Here is a 19,879-nt window from a genome sequence, read left to right as displayed (position 1 = left end):
CTCAAGGTTCCCCTTAGGAGCTGGGTTAGCTCTACTTGAAGTAACAGAGTCGTTGATGTGATTCCCATTCAAACAGAAATAATTAGCGACACCAGGACTCAAAATGCTGATCTCATTGACAAAGATTTCCAGATAAGCCCCAAACTAACGCAATGCAAATCAATTTTCAACTGGTTTTATATAGAACAAATAAGCATTTTATTGTATGAGAGGCAAGGGGCTGAAAAGAAATCTGACTTAGTTTATTATTACGTAGTGAAAGAATGATACGTATAAAAAATAATGTAGAATTTATATGTATGATATATGATTTACGAAGTACATAAGTGAGTAGAGATAAAAGCAACATCTTTGTTTGACTCCTTTGAACTGCATGTAGGTTTACAACTTGATGCTTCAAAATACTTTTCTGTGCTTTTTTTTTATCTAAATAATGCTATTTTCGAATTACATTTATTTACGACCTCTTGAAAACGTAATGACGAACTGAGTAAAAGAGTAGGAAAAAAACAAAGAAAAAAATAATTACGAAAAAAGCGATATGTTTACTGTTTTAAAAGGGAAAACCGTGGGTGTCCATTGATTCCTTTATTTTAAGTTACAATGCATCTGCCGATGGCAGCATTAGGGTCTATAATACCGTATCTCCTATTGGCCCAAGAATTACTTGCCTAAGGTAGGAGACCGAGGAGATATTTAGCAAATCAGTAGTAAATTGACTAGAGTTGTTTTGTTTCCACTGCCGAGAAAGTACGCCAAAGAGGTGCCAGGTACAAACAATTTGGAAGAACATAGTAGCCAGTGATTAAAAAGAAGTTTATTTCATACAATGCTACCGTTAGCTTTGGACGTCTTTCGCTGAAGATGACAGATGAAGAGCTTTCTTGTTGATTTTAGAGATTCACCGCTGGGAAAGTGATTTTGACTTTTTAATTATCTTAGAATTTAACTAGTTAATCTTTTATATGAATTATTCACTATATTTCATTAAATTATTTGGTATAACCCTAGAGAACTAACTGGCGAGAAGGAAACATGTCAAGAAAACAGTTCTTACTTCATAAAATACAAAATAATCATAGTTAACACATTTTACATGCAGCCAACCTTTATCTTCAGTGTATTTCATTGTTTTCCACCTTTTATAAGAAATTCATCGATTTTTGCAACAACTTTCATTTAATTTTTAAAAGTCGGTGGAACGCAGTACTTTCAACTGAAGATTCTGGCTGTTTTTCTTAAACAAAGCGCTATCTATATATATTTTTTGCACTAGAGTTCCTTTAACGTCCTCTACAAACAAATTTTGTAAAAGATGCTCTGTTTGAGGGAAGATTCAAAACTAAAGAAAAGCTGTTAAAAAAACTGATAAATATATTAGAAACATTAGTAAAAACACTGAGATAAGTGAAGATAAATGTTAGCTGAATGCAAATTGTGTTAACTATGATTATTCTGCATATTATGAAATAAGAATTGTTATTTAACACGTTTCTCCAGAAAGATCTCTAGTCGTTTACCAATTATTTTAAAATTGGAAATGTGTGGTGACAAGGTTTTAACCTTCATTACAGTAATCAATCACAAACAAATCTTGCTTCAAATGGAGGAACTAGGCAAGAAACATGTGACTGTAAAAATTAGAATAAGTAATAAATCATTTTTAGTAATTCGAAGCCAGTGGATGCATAACTAGTACAATATCTGATGCATCATAATCCAAAAAAGAATTAAATTATCAAAATTTGAGTATTAAAAAAAATTCGATAACTCGAAGCGTAATGATGCATAACTAGTATATATTTAATAAAATCACAACGTTTCGTTAGCCTAATAATTGAGTGGATAGAGATAAAGAAAAATGAAATAATTTTATAGCAAATTACTTCAAAAATAAGAAAATCCCTAAAATTTATATTTATATCGTTGCTATTTATTTGTATGATTATGACTTAATATAATAATTATTTAAAGAAGCATAAGTGTAGTTTAAATATTTGTACATAAGTAAGATAAGTTATTTATTTCAAATAATCACTATGACAAGCCACAGAGGGCGCAATTTGTATTTTGGAGTAAAAAAACAGCATAAAGTAACACCAATAATTCAAAACTGCCAATAACAATAAGATGTCAATTAAAGAATTGAAAAGATAAAACTTGTCATGAAAAACAAGGAAAAATCAAATAAATAGATCTCCTAATAGTTAAATAATAGATAAACAATAAAAAAAATGTCAGTGGATAAAAACTAGCTAACAAGTACAAAACCTGGGCTGCACCACCATCTAAAAAAAAAAAAAAGTGAAACCCACGGTATACGTTATTTATTTTTTCAGTAATGAAGCGGATAAGATTTTTTCATAGCTGGAAGTAAAGCAGCGAATGGGGTACAAAATAGAAATTGGATCAGAAAATCGGCTCGAGGAGGCCGAAATTAAGATGTCGAGTAACTTGGTCCAAAAATGATTTCCCTGATAGACTTTGCTAATGCAAGTATTTTTTTTTATTATTAAATCAGGGCAAGATTACAGTCTACGATTCAGAAATTCTTTAGCGTACATGGTTTATTGATTAAATGAATTAGTTTTTGGTTTTAAGCTGCGATGTTGGATTAATTTGTGATGGCGTTTTTAGTTTTGTCAATGTTTCATCTAGCTATTTATTTCTTATGTGATAAAATTTAAGTTTATCTTTAATTCTACTTAATTCAGTGGTATTTCTTATTTCGAAACTTTCTAAATTAAATCTTTCAATGCATGTAACTGTATTATCTGTTGTTATTTCTTTGGTTTTATATATATTTCTAAGATTTACGTTTTTCATTCTTAATATATATGTTACAGCTTGATATTAATGTTATGTTTTAAAATCTATGTTTTGAATTTGAAAAGTTTATTGACATTTAGCATTGAAAGCCAATAGCAATATTGTATTCATTTTTCCCTTTCATATTTATATGTGTATGATTAAATTCATTTTCACTCTTTTTTTGGGGGAAGCAGTGAAATATTATTGTTCAAAAAAGCTATCAAATACTAAGGTGAGAATATGGAAGAGATTAAGGTGAGAAAGTAAATATGGATATTAGTGGAGACAAAGGCGAATTGAAAATGTCCTTGTGACAGCAGGATGCCATCGTATTAATATTTTCTGATGATATTCTAATGAGTTCTGGCAATATTCATTTGAGTTCAGATGATTTTCAGTTGAGTTCTGACAACATTCAATTGAGTTCTGATGATATTCAATTGAGTTCTGATGATAATCAATTGAGTTATGACGATATTCAGTTGACTTCTGATGATATTCAATTGAGTTCTGATGACATTCAATTCAGTTTTAATGATATTCAATTGATTTCTAACGACATTCAATTGATTTCTGATGATATTCAATTGAGTTCTGATGATATTCAATTGAGTTCTGGCGATACTCATTTGAGTTCTGACGATATTCAATTCAGTTCTGCCGATATTCAATTTAGTTCTGGCGTTATTCAAATGAGTTCTGACGATATTGAAAGAACATTTACTTATTCTTATTACGACCACATTGTCATTCTCTAAAATTTTCATCTATAGCATCTCTAATTTCAAAATCTCTCCTCACATTAAGTAATTTGTTTACTACTGAAAGTAGGTGAATGTCTCAATGCTTCCCATGTTTAATTTTAGGACCTTTATTTCAAACGGGTTTAATGAAAGTTTTACTAATATTGCTTGTGTTTTACCCTATTTCCCAAATCACTTTCTAATACACAAAAAAATTTTCTGTCTTCAAAAATAACTTTAAAAAAAACTAATTCATTGTATTATCACTACCCTTGGCTATTAACTTGTGTCACTTTAGTTCTTTCTCAAATTAAATAAAAAAAACAAGTTTTTTTAACTGAAAGTAAGGAGCGACATTAAAACTTAAAACGACCAGAAATTACTTCGTATATGAAAGAGGCTGCTTCCTCATCAACGTCCCGCTCTTTACGCTAAAGTTTGACTCTTTCTCTCAATTCTTCTTTTTAAAACAGTAAAAAACTTTAGCGTAAAGAGCGGGGCGTTGATGAGGAAGCAGCCTCTTTCATATACGAAGTAATTTCTGGTCGTTTTAAGTTTTAATGTCGCTCCTTACTTTCAGTTAAAAAAACTTGTTTTTTTTTATTTAATTTCTGAACGTTTTTGAATCAATGCATGTTTTGATTTTGGCTCTCCGCAGAGGAATAATTAAAACAAAATTTGCATTTTTTTTTTTTTTTTTTTGGCTAAATGGCTTTCTCGTAATTTTGATCAAATGATTTTGAGAAAAAAAGAGCGGGGGAGGAAGCCTAGTTGCCCTCCGACTTTTTGGTTAATTAAAAAGGCAACTAGAATTTTTAATTTTTTACGAATATTTTTATTAGTAAAAGATTTACGTAACTTATAAATTAGCTTTCGTAAAGAACTTTTGTATTCTCATATTTTTATTACATATATGAGGGGCCTCGCCCCCTTGTCAGATCCTCGCTCTTTACACTAAAGCTTAAATTTTGTCCCAATTCATTAAGAATGACCCCAGAATCACAAAAGCCGTAGAATAAATAGTTGAAATTACTAAAAATACTTTAGCGTAAAGAGCGAGGTATTAGGAGGAGGTGAGCCCCTCAAATGGGTTATAATTTCTGTTCGTTTTAAGTTTTAATGCTGCTCCTTACTTCCAGCTGAAAGAGCTTTTTCATATTTATTTTTTCATTGTTTTTTTTTTTAAATAATGCTAGTAAATCCTGCGCTTCCTTCATGGAGATTTTCTTCCCCCATGACAAATTATCGATGGAAAGTTCCCCCAGCATATCCCCCTCTTCTCAACCCCTCCCCCAACCAAAAAATACTCCTGAAAACGCCTGTACACTTCCCAATAACCATTGCTATATGTAAGCACTGGTCAAAGTTTGTAACTTGTTGCCCCTCCCACGGGGACTGTGGGGGAGTAAGTCGTCCCCTAAGACATAGTTATAAGGTTCTTCGACTACGCTGAATAAAATGAGTATCTCAGAATTTTGATCCGTTGACTTTGGGAAAATAATTAGTGTGGGAGGGGGCCTAGGTGCCCTCCAATTTTTTTGGTCACTTAAAAAGGGCACTAGAACTTTTCACTTCCGTTAGAATGAGCCCTCTTGCAACATTCTAGGACAACTGGGTCGATACGATCACCCCTGGGAAAAAAACAACAAAAAAACAAAAAAACAAAAAAAAACAAATAAACACGCATCCGTGATCTGCCTTCTGGCAGAAAATACAAAATTCCACATTTTTGTAGATAGGAGCTTGAAACTTCTACAGTAGGGTTCTCTGATACGCTGAATCTGATGGTGTGATTTTCGTCAAGATTCTATGACTTCTAGGGGGCGTTTCCCCCTATTTTCTAAAATAACGCAAATTTTCTCAGGCTCGTAATTTTTGATGGGTAAGACTAAACTTGATGAAACTTATATATTCAAAATCAGCATTAAAATGCGATTCTTTTGATGTAGGTATTGGTATCAAAATTCCATTTTTTAGAGTTTTGGTTACTATTGAGCCTGGTCGCTCCTTACTACAGTTCGTTACCACGAACTGTTTGATTATTTTTTCTCGGTCTGGAAAATAAATCTTTCTATAGTTGTGAGTTTACTTTTCGTGTGACTTCTTATAACACTATTAACACAGATTGACTTCATGTATATGGGGCAGCTCAAGATTGCCATGGGAGTCCGACTAACGGGGGATGTCCCCTCTCAAACCTTCCCTGCAGTATTAAGGGAAATCTGTCCAAGCATGTACAACGGTAGTTGCGACAGAAATCACATCTGATGATGCAATATAAGACTCAAAATATGAATAAATTAATTTACAATAATAGATGGCTATGGCAAAGAAATAAATGATATCAATTATTCTCAAATGTTTGAGAATATATGTAAATTTTTATTTATTTATCTATATATTATTTCATCAATCCCACTTTTCTTATTTATCACGGAGAAATTTGAATAAGAATTATCATTTAATTTTGTTTATTTTACCTTTTAATTTGCTTTAATCTTCTAATTTAATATTTGGCTGAAGACTTTTACCTTTCTTTAACTTTGAACATAAAGAATATATATGATTTTTGAATTTAAGGAATTGACTGATACAACTGACTGACTAAAACCTAAAAGTGTTTATAAACTTTTATTATATTTATCAAAAGTTATACCATTATTATTTTAGGAATTTCCATTCAATAAAGAAAAATACCAATACGTTCTTATTTTTATAAAAAATTGTTTTACAAAAGTGACTGAAATATATTGGTTTGATGTAAGTGTTTGATATATTTTATAGTTGTTTAGCGGATTAAACTAAAACTTAGATCTCAAATTATTTTTGGATTTTATTTTCAGTTTGTGATTTATTGGTTTCAAGCTAGTTGTCAATTTTTTCATTTTAGTGTTGCATCATTCTTTTACAATTCTTTTAATATTTTATATTTATCATTATATTTGTTTCAATTGGTTGGTTTTGGTTAAGGCAATTGGATTTATTAATTGATGCAAATTAAATGAGGAAGATTTAGTTTATGTGTTCTTTGTTTGTTTCTTGTGTCCAAAAAGACAAAATTGTCATATATATGATTTTTATTTAATTTCTAGTCAAAGTATAAATAATATTCTTATGTCAGAAGAAATATATGGAATATGAAAAATGAAAACACATCATAGAAAACGAATCTTCTATCTTAAATCAAATTCTTCAATCTTTTAATGAAAAGCTGAAAACAGCTTTTAGCAGGTGTTTTTAGATTGACTTGACTTTGACTATTAGAAAATTGTCCAAGATTGTAATTACACAAGAAAGTATGTTTGTTTGATTTTGGAGGGGGGAGGTGGGCTCTGAATTCAAATTCAACGAATCGAGGGGTTAAAATTTTTAAGACTTTGCTTTAATTTTGTGTACTTTTCATAAAATTTTCTTATTTGAAATACATATTTAACTTATATTTAGTAATACTAATATATATTTTGAATGCGGTCAATCAAAACTTCTCACTCACTACCAACCTAAAAAAAAAAAATTGTTTGTAAGCTTCTTGAGTAAAATATCCTGTATTGATCGTATAATTTTTGGCACAACAGATTTTTTATTATATATCTGTTCTCGTGTTCCACATCCCACTCTAACTAAACCTATATAACAGTGTTATTAACGACTTGTATTTTGCAATCATTACGCATATTTTGGTTTGGTTTCTCAATGAACAATTTACAATAGACTTATCTCACCTTTCGTTAAAGGGCCATGGGATCATTTGAAAGAAACCTTCAGAAATTCCGAGACCTATTATAGAACACCCACAAATTCTTACTTCATTCATAAAGTTGCTTTGTATTACTTCAAATACACATTTCTCTGACGGAGACATGTATCCCATTTATATATGTCCTATTTTGTACATTGCAAATATATTTAAACAGCAAGCGCTAATGTCTTACAAAGGTACCACTAATCAACCGACGAACTAAAGAGAACCTTTATTACAAAATGTAATGGCAATATATAACTAAGTCTTTATATTTATCAAACAGTTCGTGGTAACGAAACTGTAGTAAGGAGCGACCCGGCTCAATAGTAAATGAAACTCTAAAAAACGGAATTTTGATACCAATAGATATATCAAAAGAATCGGATTTTTATGCTTATTTTAAATATATAAGTTTCATCAAATTTAGTCTTACTCATCAAAAGTTACGAGCCTGAGAAAATTTGCCTTGTTTTAGAAAATAGGGGGATTCACCCCATAAAAGTCATATGATCTTAACGAAAATTACACCATTGCATTCAGCGTATCAGAAAACCCTACTGTAGAAGTTTCAAGCTCTTATCTATAAAAATGTGGAATATCGTATTTTTTGCCAGAAGACTGATCACGGGTGCGTATTTATTTGTTTTTTTTTTGTTTTTTTTTCTGGGGGTGATCGTATCGACCACGTGGTCCTACATTGTCGCGAGAGGGCTCATTCTAACTGAAATGAAAAGTTCTAGTGCCCTTTTTAAGTGACCGAAAAAATTGGAGGGCACCTAGGCCCCCTCCCACGCTCATTTTTTCCCAAAGTCAACGGATCAAAATTTTGAGATAGCCATTTTGTTCAGCATAGTCGAAAAACATAATAACTGTGTCTTTGGGCTGACTTACTCCCCCACAGTCTCCAGGGGAGGGGCTGCAAGTTACAAACTTCGACCACCGTTTACATAATGTAATGATTATTTGGAAGTGTACAGACCTTTTCAGGATGATTTTTTGGTTGGAGGGGGGTGTGAGGGGAGTTGGCTATGTGGGAGGATCTTCCCTTGTAGGAATTTGTCATGGGAGAAGAGAAATTCCATAAAGGGGGCGCAGGATTTTCTAGCATTATTAAAAAAAAAACAATGAAAAAATAAACATGAAAAAGTTTTTTCAACTGAAAGTAGGGACCTGCATTAAAACTTAAAACAAACAGAGATTATTACGCATATGGGGGGTCCATCTCTTTTTAATAGCTCGCTCTTTACGCTAAAGTATTTTCAGTAATTTCAACTATTTATTCTACAGCCTTTGTGACTCAGGGGTCAATCTTAAAGAATTGGGACAAAATTAAAGCTTTAGTGTAAAGAGTGAGGTATTAATGAGAGGGCAAACCCCCTCAAATACATAATAAAAATATACGAATATAGAAGTTCGTTACGTAAGTTAATTTGTAAGTTATGTATATTTTTTACTAACAAAAACGTTCGCTAAAAATTAAAAATTCTAGTTGCCTTTTTAAGTAACCAAAAAATTGGAGGGCAACTAGGCCTCCTCTCCCACCCTTTTTCTCAAAATCGTCTGATCAAAACTAAGAGAAAGCCATTTAGCAAAAAAAAAAATTATTACGCAAATTTCGTTTAATTATTCTTTTGTGGAGAGCCAAAATAAAAACATGCATTAATTCAAAAACGTTCAGAAATTAAATAAAAACAAACAAGTTTTTTTAACTAAAAGTAAGGAGTGATATTAAAACTTAAAATGAACAGAAATTACTCCGTTGTATGAAAGGGGCTGTTCCTCCCTCAACGTCCCGCTCTTTACACTAAAGTTATTTACTGTTTAATAAAGTAGAATTGAGAGAAAGAGTAAAACTTTAGTGTAAAGAGCGGGACGTTGAGGGAGGAACAGCCCCTTTCATACACGGAGTAATTTCTGTTCGTTTTAAGTTTTAATGTCGCTCCTTACTTTCAGTTAAAAAAAACTTGTTTTTTTTTATTTAATCCATATAAGGGCGCAGATAAAGTAAAACATTGTCTCTTTAGAGTGTGATAAATAAGGCTTTCTTACTTATATGCAAGAATTTATTTATTCTTAAAATATTTGTTATTATTAGCAATTGTAAGGAATTATTACAATTGCTATTGCTAAAAATAGTACTTATTGTGTCTGTTTCTATAATAGTTATGAGCAAGTGTCTTTCAAATTGTCAAGTGGTATTGATTATTGATCGTATTTTATATTGCAAAATTTAATTTTGTTTATTTTATCATATCCAGAATATCCTAAAATATACCCATTTTTCTAGTGTGCAGTAGCTAAGAAGAAGCTCATGTATCTCTCCATCAAAAATCAACGTTTGGCACATTTAAGCTGGGGTCATTGATTACTTATAATTACTATTGTTAATAATTGTACTTATTGCGTCTGTTTCTATAATAATTATGAGCAACTCTTTAAAATTGTTTCAAAAATAGTCTAAGATTTCTTTCAAATTGTCAAGTGGTATTGATTATTGATCGTATTTTATGTTGCTAAATTTAATTTTGTTTATCTTATCACATCCATACTATCCTTTATTTATGACAAATTTTCTAGTTAGAAGCATCTAAAAAGGAGCTGATGTCTCAGTCTATCAAAAGTATATGTTTGGCACATTTAAGTTTGCGATCGTTTTGGCAAATATTCATAAATCTCAAGATTCGATTCTAAAAACTTCTAAGGTGCAAACAAGTATTGACTGCTGCTTTACTATTAGTGTGGAGAAAATCTGCTACTCACGTTAATTGATATGGTAGAATTTATATGTAGTCTAAAATAAATGAAAACAATTTTTTTTTTCATTGACTAACCAAAAGAAAAACGCTGTCATATTAAAATCCTAAATCTTCATAATCCAAATTCTTATCGTTCTTTTTCAATAAATTAATTATTTGGATGTTTTTTTTCAATTTCACTTCATTAAAAAATAAATATAGTTACAGTGAAATAAAATGTTGGATTGCTGATTCTTAAGCAATTAATATCATTATATGTCAAATATTTATCAGCTCTTCCCAGTCATCTTGATTATTATAGTTATTTATTTTTATTTTTCATCGATAGTTTGAAAAAATCAAGCAGAACGTTCTAAATACATATAGTTCTCATTAAACGCAAATGACCCAATGTGCCTTGAAACTTTAACGGCAACTGGAGGGGGGGGCAATAGTAGATAAACTTTTGTTTCTAGTAATTTTTGTTGTTTTTAAGTTTGGCTTGAATATTTGTTTTATTTTTTACTTGTTTGAAAATTTGCAACCGCTAAAAAGCCACTGATCAATTTCATCCATTTATCGGAGAGAATTGCGACAGTCCATCTGAAAGGATGATACTGAATCCCATGTGAGACTTATGGTAGGGGGAGCTAGGAGACTGAATCTCTCCCTCTCTCCCAGACGTCTAGTGTTGAAAACAATATATGAAAATAGTTAAATAAAATTTCGTACTTTGATATGTTTGCTTGTCTATTTTAATATTTCTCCAAGATATATGTGGTAAAGTCATCACTTTTTGTTCTGAGCTTCGTATTTGAGCAGTTATTGTAAATTGTAATGCTTTTCTTCTTTCTTTTTGTCTTTTGACAGATTTCTGTAAAATCAGTAAGTTTCTTTCCCAACAAATAGTAATATTCAGGATTTCTTTTCAATTCGTTTATAACATTGGAAATTCCTAATTAGTCATAGGTGGAATAGAGGGCAAAGACTCTTTTTATACAAGAAAGACCAAGATAAGCTGATTTTCTTTTGATTTGAGTTATCTCCTTTATTTTTTTGCCATCTTTTTAATGCGCTTATTAATCACAAGATTTATTAAGATGATACAGTACCCATTTCCAAACAAGAAATGTTTGAGATGGTGAAGCTCTGATTCAAGAATACATGGCGAACTTAGCGTATACCTCTATCAACTAAAGGAATTATTACCACTCTGTTCTCAGCAGAAGAATGATTAGAAGCATAATTTAAATACGTCTCACTACCTGTAGGATTTTTGAAAACCTCAAATTTAAAACATGTGTTACCGGTGTACCAAGACTTTTAGAATTTGGAGACAACTATTCATCTCCAATTCTTTGTCAAATTCAAGTTTTAGATCCATGAAATTAAGCAAACAAATTAAATATTCAAGAGATTTCCCCCATGTTTCCACAAATAAAAAGTTTCTTCGTTGAAACGATTCTAAAATTTATGCTTATTAAAACTCTCTGAAATAGCGGGTTTTTCCAAGTTTTTATTATGAGGTCAGCTTCTGTCGGTGATTTGGAGGTACCTATCAGAAGCTCATTTTTTCTGTAAAAAGAACCTCTTTTACTAAAATAAAAAAGATGTGCTATTACGAAGAATTGTAAGTGAAAAAATGAGTCTGAATCGAAAATGTAAATTTATCAGTGATGAATGCGTTAGAATTAAGCATCTCCTTCAGATTGTAATCGGCCTTTTGGGGTCACAATTGGTATACATTGATTCTATATCATAACTACTGTTTCTTGTATCTGAGACCACAGCTTGGTTCACTTTGGAAATAAAATTAATACAGTTTTTGCTATAAGCCTTTTTAATCTGAACAAGTGGATGACATGCAACTGACAAAAATCTTTCTTTCTTTTCTTTAGGAGATTTAAATGAAGAAGCAAGTGGCCGAAGAGAATTTCAGGGATAGTGAATATTTAGGAAGACCATAAAAATCAGAGCCGGACAGTCCCATGGATAAAACCATTTACAAGACTGATCTTTGATTTCATCTTTTGCATCTAAGCCAGTAATCTCCCTTTGGGATTGGGAGTTAATTCTTCATACGTGTAAAAATCGCTTAAAATTTCTCTAATTTTATTATAGTGCTGAATCCATCTCAAGTATTATGGTGCCTTTTTCTGCTTGCTAATAATTCTGGAAAAGCCCTTGTGTAATGAACGCAAGATTAAATGTTCATTTTGGCTGAAAAGGGTGGGTTTGGAATTATGATGAGGGGTATAAATTATGTCGAGGGGTAAGTTCTGACTGTAGGACGGACTGTGCAAATTATATGCGTAGCTGAGTGCAAATTATGTGCTGTTCTTTAAAAGGCATGTGGGGCGTCAGCCTTTTTCATTTTAGTTTCTGCTGGTTTTGATTTTGATTTAGTTATTTCTTGTAATTTCTGTTCGTTTTTTGTTTCATTTGATTATTGATGGTGATTCGTGGCAGTTTTATAGTAGAAGACTATTTAACTTTATTTCTGCTCATTTTTGGTTTAATGTAGCTCTTTACTTTTCTTTGAAAATCTTCTTGTGGAGAAAAAGTTTTTTTTTAATTAATTATACAAAAGACTACTGATATGTTTTTTGTATTAAATGTTCTAGTTTAATTAAATTCCTAATGGAACATATCAGTGAAGTAATAAACTTTTATTTAATGTATAAATAATTTCTTAATAGACCCTATCCCCAAAGAGTTTGAAGTCCATGAATCTTGTCAAAGAGTTTCAGTACAAAAGCATTTAACAAAATTTTTCATTCTCGTTAGGTGAAAATATTCTGAATTAAAAAAGTGGTTTCGCAAAATTAGAGTTTTATTACTTTTTAATAAATTTACTTTTTACTGATTAATTTTTGATAAATGGATATTATGGTGACTGAAGAATACGCCGTACAGGATAGGCAAATATTTTACAACAGGGAAGTAATGATAGAGCGGTTTTATTTTGTACTCTGAATATCTTGCTTTCTGAAAATTTTATTCGTGATATTCAGTTGTAGCATAAATGGGTGTTTTTTAAACGCTAAAAAGAAAATTGAATGGGTTGAGTCTGTAGATGTTTGTTAAACCCGCAGGCCTTGGTGTTTGGTTTGCTTTATATTAAGATATTTCAAACAGTGTAAACAATTTTCGTCACAACAAACGAATAAGTAAGTGCCAAATAAGTTCAAGTCAGTTATTTTAATTTTTAGGGACAAGATGGAAATGAATGTGCCTATCAAATTGATGCCATGCATATTTAGGACAATATTCTTTAACCCCATATTAGAATAAAATAATCTCTCCGACTTGGGATGGACCACTAAAGTAGATTGAAGATGGAGCAAAAAAAGATCTTTTCACCAAAATAAACGTGACTTTCAAAGTTTAAAATTGGAAAATGCTTTTTTTTGTACATTTTTAATTAGAATCTTATTGAAAAGGGATAGGGCACGGGTATAAACCAGCTGTGATATCAAACACCAGTCTTGAAAATCTATTTTTAATCAAGTTATCTACTAGATGAGTTACCCTTAACAAAAGTATCCAAGGTAACAAAGTCCGTTGATTTTGAATTAAAATTAACTTCGTGGAAGTGATGAAAAACTCGAAAACCATGGCTAATTGTAGTAAAGCCAAGACAGATACTCTCAGCGAGAGGCAAAGCTGGCATAACCTTTTCAGAATTTTATAAAAATGATTCATTTCACTTGTTGGTAGAAAGTCTTCCATCCTAGGGCAGAACTAAGATAGATAGGTATGGAGGAAGGGTAATTCAAACAGTCTGTCAGTTTCGTGATTCATGTGGATGTGTTTTCAAATTTCAATATAAAAAATAAAAAGATAGGATTAAATCTATAACTCTGTCCGCATTAATATTGATTCGAGAATGTTAAGTCCAGAGCCTTACAAGGAAGAAAGTGATTTAGGAGAAATTGCTTTTTTGGACTGACGTTTTACTTAATTTGCAGGGAGACATTAGACCATATGTATTTGGACATATTTAAAATATTTGAGTGAATGAATGAACTTCATTTTCCACTAGAAAATATACATCACTAGTCGAGTAATAAACACGGATAAAACAAATAAAAGAAAAACGCACAAAGCAACAAAAAGACACTAATATCATAAAGTATCCCACGATTCATTTCGTATTAAACTCCTTCTCTAATATTTTCTTCACAACGGTTTACGGGTTGGGTATATTGTAATGGCTACTAATCACTGGTTGTTAATTATTGCTGGCTACTAATCCAGGGAGATAGGTGGATGAAAAATTGGAAAAACCCAGAACATGTTGGACGTTTATTATTAACTAATAAAGAGGTCCAAAATGGATAAAATGCTCGTAGATGCTAGTATAGAGTGCTATAGATAGATAGAGTGCTAGTATATGGGATATAACGATCATGTGATATAACATATAACCATGGACTCGAATTTTAGGACTCTACGAACTTTATGAATCCTAAAACACTATGTTAGCTTTTTGTTCTTTCCTAGCAAAGTCATCTACTAACAAAGTACGTATCGACCTAGTGTCATAGCCAATAGGTTGCCAAAAATACATTATACAGGATGTAGGTCATACTGTCTTGTCACATATTTTTGCATCTGGGCCAATTTTACTTTCTTTACGATTGAAAACAAGAACCCAAATTTTATCGTAATTGAAATGGAGGCCAATTCTGTCATATGAACGTTTCAGTGCAGAAAAATTATCTTAAAAACGGGAAAAAGAGTGACTTAAAATTAAAAAATCCTCAGCATAATTCAATAAAGATAAATCTAGACCGTAATGAAAAAACTAGATTTAACCATCTGCTTAGGTTCAAACGCACTGCAGCTGAATAAAAGTGGTGAAAAGATGGCTCCTAGACGGATTCCTTTTTGAACTTAGGTGACAGCGGAGGAAAATTTTGGTTTCAATGGATAGACTAATTTTAATCTTCACTTCAAGTTTTTGTCACAAATTATGGAAAGTGAGGACAAACAACTTGTTAGGACCCCGATTATGCGTACTCAACAACAGCTGACTATGAAGGTCAAAGTCTACATCTTGATTTACACCTAAACACGTAAATACACCACACTCGCCAGGCCGCTCAAACTCCAGGACAATTTTACAAATTAGGTGATCCACATGCTCTCTACTAGTGCCCTTTTTGAATCATAACTGGTTGCTGGCTGTGCAACACACTCGGTTTATTTCATCAACAACAAATTCCAACAACAGAGCTCCAGTAATTGGTCTATTTGAGCTGAAGTGTGTTGGATATTTTCCCTTCTTGATAATAGTAGTGATGATACCACCAAAAAAAACGAATCAAGTACTAGGCCACGTGAAAAAATCATTTAATACAATAGGGTTAACTTATCAAGGAACATCATATTGCCGTTCGCAAGATGCCAGCCATAGATATTATCATCTCCTTTTGATGTTTTTTTTTTTACTTTATTCACGGCATCATAGACGCTGGATATTGAGACAATCAAATATAGACTTTCTGTTGGCTTGGAGAGCTTTTGTCGAGTTCATTTCCGAAAATATGTTCACGCTGAGTATTGGGTATGCGAAAATCAGAGGCTTGGTACTCACTTCACACCTTATTTGAAGGGCTTGTGTGGTGATGATCGGATCGCTTATCGCTTCTATTATTTTGTACAAATCAGGAAGGGGTTTAATTTAATTCGAGCTGTTTTCTGTTATTCTTTTTTGTTTTTTGTTTTCTTTTATAATACGAGCCCGATTCTGAGCTAACATTTTTGTCAATTTTCGTTTCGTGTATTTGATTTCTTTCACTATACCTATTTTAGGCCTACCGGTTTCATACAAGCTGAACCAAAACTGCATCTGTTGATAGGCTTCACTAAGCTCAGGGTTTGCAGGACATTACGAACCCCTACCAAAAGGGTGACCATAAATTAATTAGGGAGAACGGCAAAAACAGGATACTTTCTTGAAATGTAATAATCGTCGAGTATCTTCGAGTAGAAATAAACATTTCTTAATCAATAGCACAACATACACGAAGGTTACAAAACTGTGCTAGATTCAAGGAAAATCAAGAGAGAATATGGAGAATGAGAGAATATTGAGAATGAGACTATTCAACATTGATTCTGAGGTATTTGGTGAACCTTGTTCGTTTAATAATTTCCCGCTCCGAAATCATTTCCCTAAACCAAGGGTAAAAATTTGGAGATCGAGAGAAAATAACAAAATTTGACTTATCTATATTCAGTTCAAGGTGGTTTATTTTAAGCCATGCATGAATAAATAAATAAATAACTTTATTCCTCATACCTCTCAATACAAAATTTCTATACAACTGACACCTTTTTAAAAGAAAAATGTTATGGCAGGGCGAAGAGCGGATCGACTGCGGCACGATTTCCATTTAAAGTCGTCCTACGTTAAAAGTCTCGAGATATAGTATGTTTATGTTTAGGCTGTTGGAGAACGCTTCCAGTGATTTAATCTTTTCTACTGGGAATGGTTGTTTGTTCCAGATCCTGATGACCCGGGGTATGAACGAATGATGGTAAGAATTAGATCTTGCAATCTTCATCTTCACGGGCTCCAATTGCAGACTGTGCGATCTTGTGTTGCTTTGGGGAATTTTTCGAACAAGTTTGTCTTTTACGTTCCCAAAATTCTCATGAACTATCTTGAAGAGGGTTTTTAAGTCTAAGATCGTTCTTCTTGTCTCAAGTTTATAGAGAGCGAGCCTTCTTAGAGCTTCGTTATACGGAAGGTTTCTGAATCCTTGAAGTCCTTTTACAAGGCGTTTCTGGACCCGTTCTATTCTGTCAATATCCTTTTTGAGATATGGCGACCAGATGACAGTGGCGTATTCAAGCTGTGGCCTGACGTAGCTTGTGTATGCTGATATCTTTGAGTGATTGTCAAGGTATCGTAGGGATTGACTGAGTAGCCAGAGAGTATTCGACGCTTTACGCACAACCAGGCCGATATGCTTTTCTGGTTTGAGGTCCAAGCTCAGAATTACACCTAGGTCCTTTTCACAGGTAGATTTTGTCAGGTCGATACCTTTCATTTTGTATGAGTACATCGGATTTTGGCGGCCAAGATGGACGACAGAGCATTTTGCTAAATTTGGTGAATGTATATATCTTGCTCATTGCTGCTTTTATCGATGACATGAGTAGCTGTTCCGTAGGGGCAACACACACCAAGGTTGTATCATCAGCAAATAAGGGCATAGTAACCTGGGTCTTGCTCGGACCGTTGTCATCAAAGTCGTCAATTCTGGGCAGAGCTTTCACAACATGCGGCAGATCATTAATAAAAATATAAAACAGAGGTGGACCCAGTACGGATACTCGGGGAACCCGCCAATTAACAATATTTTTACTAGACAAAAATCCTTGTAAATTGACATTCTGCTGTCTTTTTTTTAAATAACTGCAAAGCAAACCCAATGTAGCACCCCTTAATCCATAAAATTCACATTTTTAAAATAATATTCCATGGTCAACAGCGTCAGCGCCTTAATTAAGTCCAAAAATATACCAGCTACCCTAAGCTTTTTATCAAGAGCATCATTAATTATAGTAGTACTAAATGAAATTGCCATTTCTGTTGTTCTACTCTTCCTGAAACCAAACTGATTTGGATGTAGAAGTTTATGACATTCAAAAAGCTCATCAATTTTAATATTAATACATTTTTCTAAAACTCGTGAAACAACAGGTAATAATGAAATTGGTCTATAGTTCCCCAAATCATTCTTGCTACTACCCTCAAACACAGGAGTTATCCTTGTGATTTAAGACAAGTGGGGAACTTTTCTTGCTTAAAACAAGCATTAATAAGGGACGTTCCGAAATGTTCCGAAAGGGAGTTACATATTACTTCAGGCTCATTTGATTTTAACCCATCACTTAACTTCATCAGGCAGAACCTGAAAGAGCATATTTTGATGCAAGTAAATTTTCTAAATCTCCCTGAGCCTTAAGACAAATATAGAAAGGGGTTGAGGGTAGGAATTAATCTCTAATATTCCTTCATTTAGATGAACCCCGAATAACGGTATTAGTTGAGTTGTTTGTGATTTAGAGGATGTTTTCTTTTGTAGCATGAAAGATTTCAATCATTCCAGCACAGAAGGCGGAAAGGTGATATGGTGGACTATTCATGAGCACTTTATCGACGCTTATATGGGTTTTATGTTTATTAATTTTATATATTACATAAATATTGGTAACGAACTCGTGAAGTTTAGAAAATCAAAAGTTACGAGCCTGAGAAAACATGCCTAACTTTCGAAAAAGTAAAAAATAACTCAAAAGGCGGTGAGTGATTTTGATAAAAATTATACAAGCGGATTCAGCATGTATGAGAAATCTATTGTAGAGGTTTTAAACATTTATTTACAACATTGTGAAAATGTTTATCAAACAGTTTGTGGTAACGTAGTAACTGTAACTTAGAAACGGAATTTTTATAACAAATGACACATGGAAAGAATTGGCTTTTTGTGCTGATTCTAAATGTATAAAATTCATTAAGATTAATGTTACCCATCAAAAGCTAAGATCCTGAGAAAATTTACCTGACTTTTGAAAAAGGAGAGAAATACCACTAGAAAGTCGAGGCGTATTAATCATACCATAAGATTCGGCATATCAAACAACCCTACTGTAGAGGTTTCAAGCTTCTATCGATAAAAATATGGAATTCTGTATTTTTTAGCGAAAAAAGCTCAGGGATCTGTGTCAATTACTTTTTTTGTCCCATGGGTTATCATATGGAGCCAAGGGCTATAGAAATCGCAAGAGTGCTCAAGTGGACTGCCCCTATTTCCTTAGATCAAGCCCCTATTTTCCTTAGATGAAAATTAGGTTGCCATTTAATTGAATATAGTTGAAAGGTCTAATAATTATGCCTCCGGGATAACATGAACCCCCATAGTCCCTGTGGATAGGGCTCTAAGCTTCGTAATATCTCCATTGTTTAAGTATAGAATTTGTCATGGGAAGTAAAAGGAAATTTGGATGGATATTCAGCGAAGAGGGAAGTTTCCGGGGGGAGGTATTTTATCCAATTACAGATAAACAAAAAACACTAGCTATTTTCGGCACTATTATTTATCATTACAGCATTATAAACGACAGTTACCACAAATTTTGCTTTTAGATGAGTGTTTTTGTTGTTTTTTTAAAGGGCGTTGATGTAATAAAATGAGTGAATTTTATGCTCGGATATCCATATTTTGGCGTTTTTAAAAAGGATTTCCATGAAGGACGCTCCATGCACACAATGAAAAGATGTGGCTACGATTTAAACTATTACAGTTTTTAGGTGTCACCGGTGGATTCAGAGGGTTGAGGAGGCCCTATTTCCCTCTATTTTTTCTTTTTTCCCCTCATTTTTAGAATAAATTTGTCAATTTGGTCAATTATCGGCATTTTTGTCACGTTACCCCCCACAATATTTTGCTCATTTGCACACTTGTCACATTGCCCCCCCCCAAGATTTTGCTCATTGGCACCCTTGTCATATCCCCCCCCCCCAATATTTTGCTCTAGTTTCACCCTTGTTAGGGCGCTGGGTTTGTTTTTCAAATCAGAAACTTCAAGTTGTTGTTTAATGCTTGCAGAAGGGAACTGATAATAATTATGAGATATACTGCTTCTGATTTTCCATTATTATATTAAATTTACTCGTAAACGAAGTAATAAAAACAAGTTAAATGCGATATGGGTTGCTGTTGTAGCGTCAATATTTTTTAGATGTTTTTCTTAGTTTATCAAAAAATTGAAAAAATTAGGGATATCTTTTCATGAAAAAATAGCCAGAATGAAAAATTGGTAGAATA

General features: G+C 32.6%; 1 long non-coding RNA gene across 5 annotated transcripts in view; it reads left to right on the top strand.

Moving 5' to 3' along the window:
• The window catches only part of LOC136025434 (uncharacterized), a 41,231-nt gene extending 22,962 nt beyond the window's left edge, over positions 1-18,269 (top strand). For 2 of the 5 annotated variants that reach the window (XR_010617095.1, XR_010617094.1), the window contains 2 exons: positions 2,340-2,492; positions 11,930-18,269. This is a non-coding gene — a long non-coding RNA (uncharacterized LOC136025434). The other 3 variants (XR_010617098.1, XR_010617096.1, XR_010617097.1) reach the window with 2 other exon arrangements.
• Positions 18,270-19,879: the final 1,610 nt, after the last annotated feature.

Source organism: Artemia franciscana, chromosome 3, assembly GCF_032884065.1.
Source record: "Artemia franciscana chromosome 3, ASM3288406v1, whole genome shotgun sequence".
Classification (NCBI taxonomy): domain Eukaryota; kingdom Metazoa; phylum Arthropoda; class Branchiopoda; order Anostraca; family Artemiidae; genus Artemia; species Artemia franciscana.
This window is presented reverse-complemented; position numbering and strand designations above follow the sequence as displayed.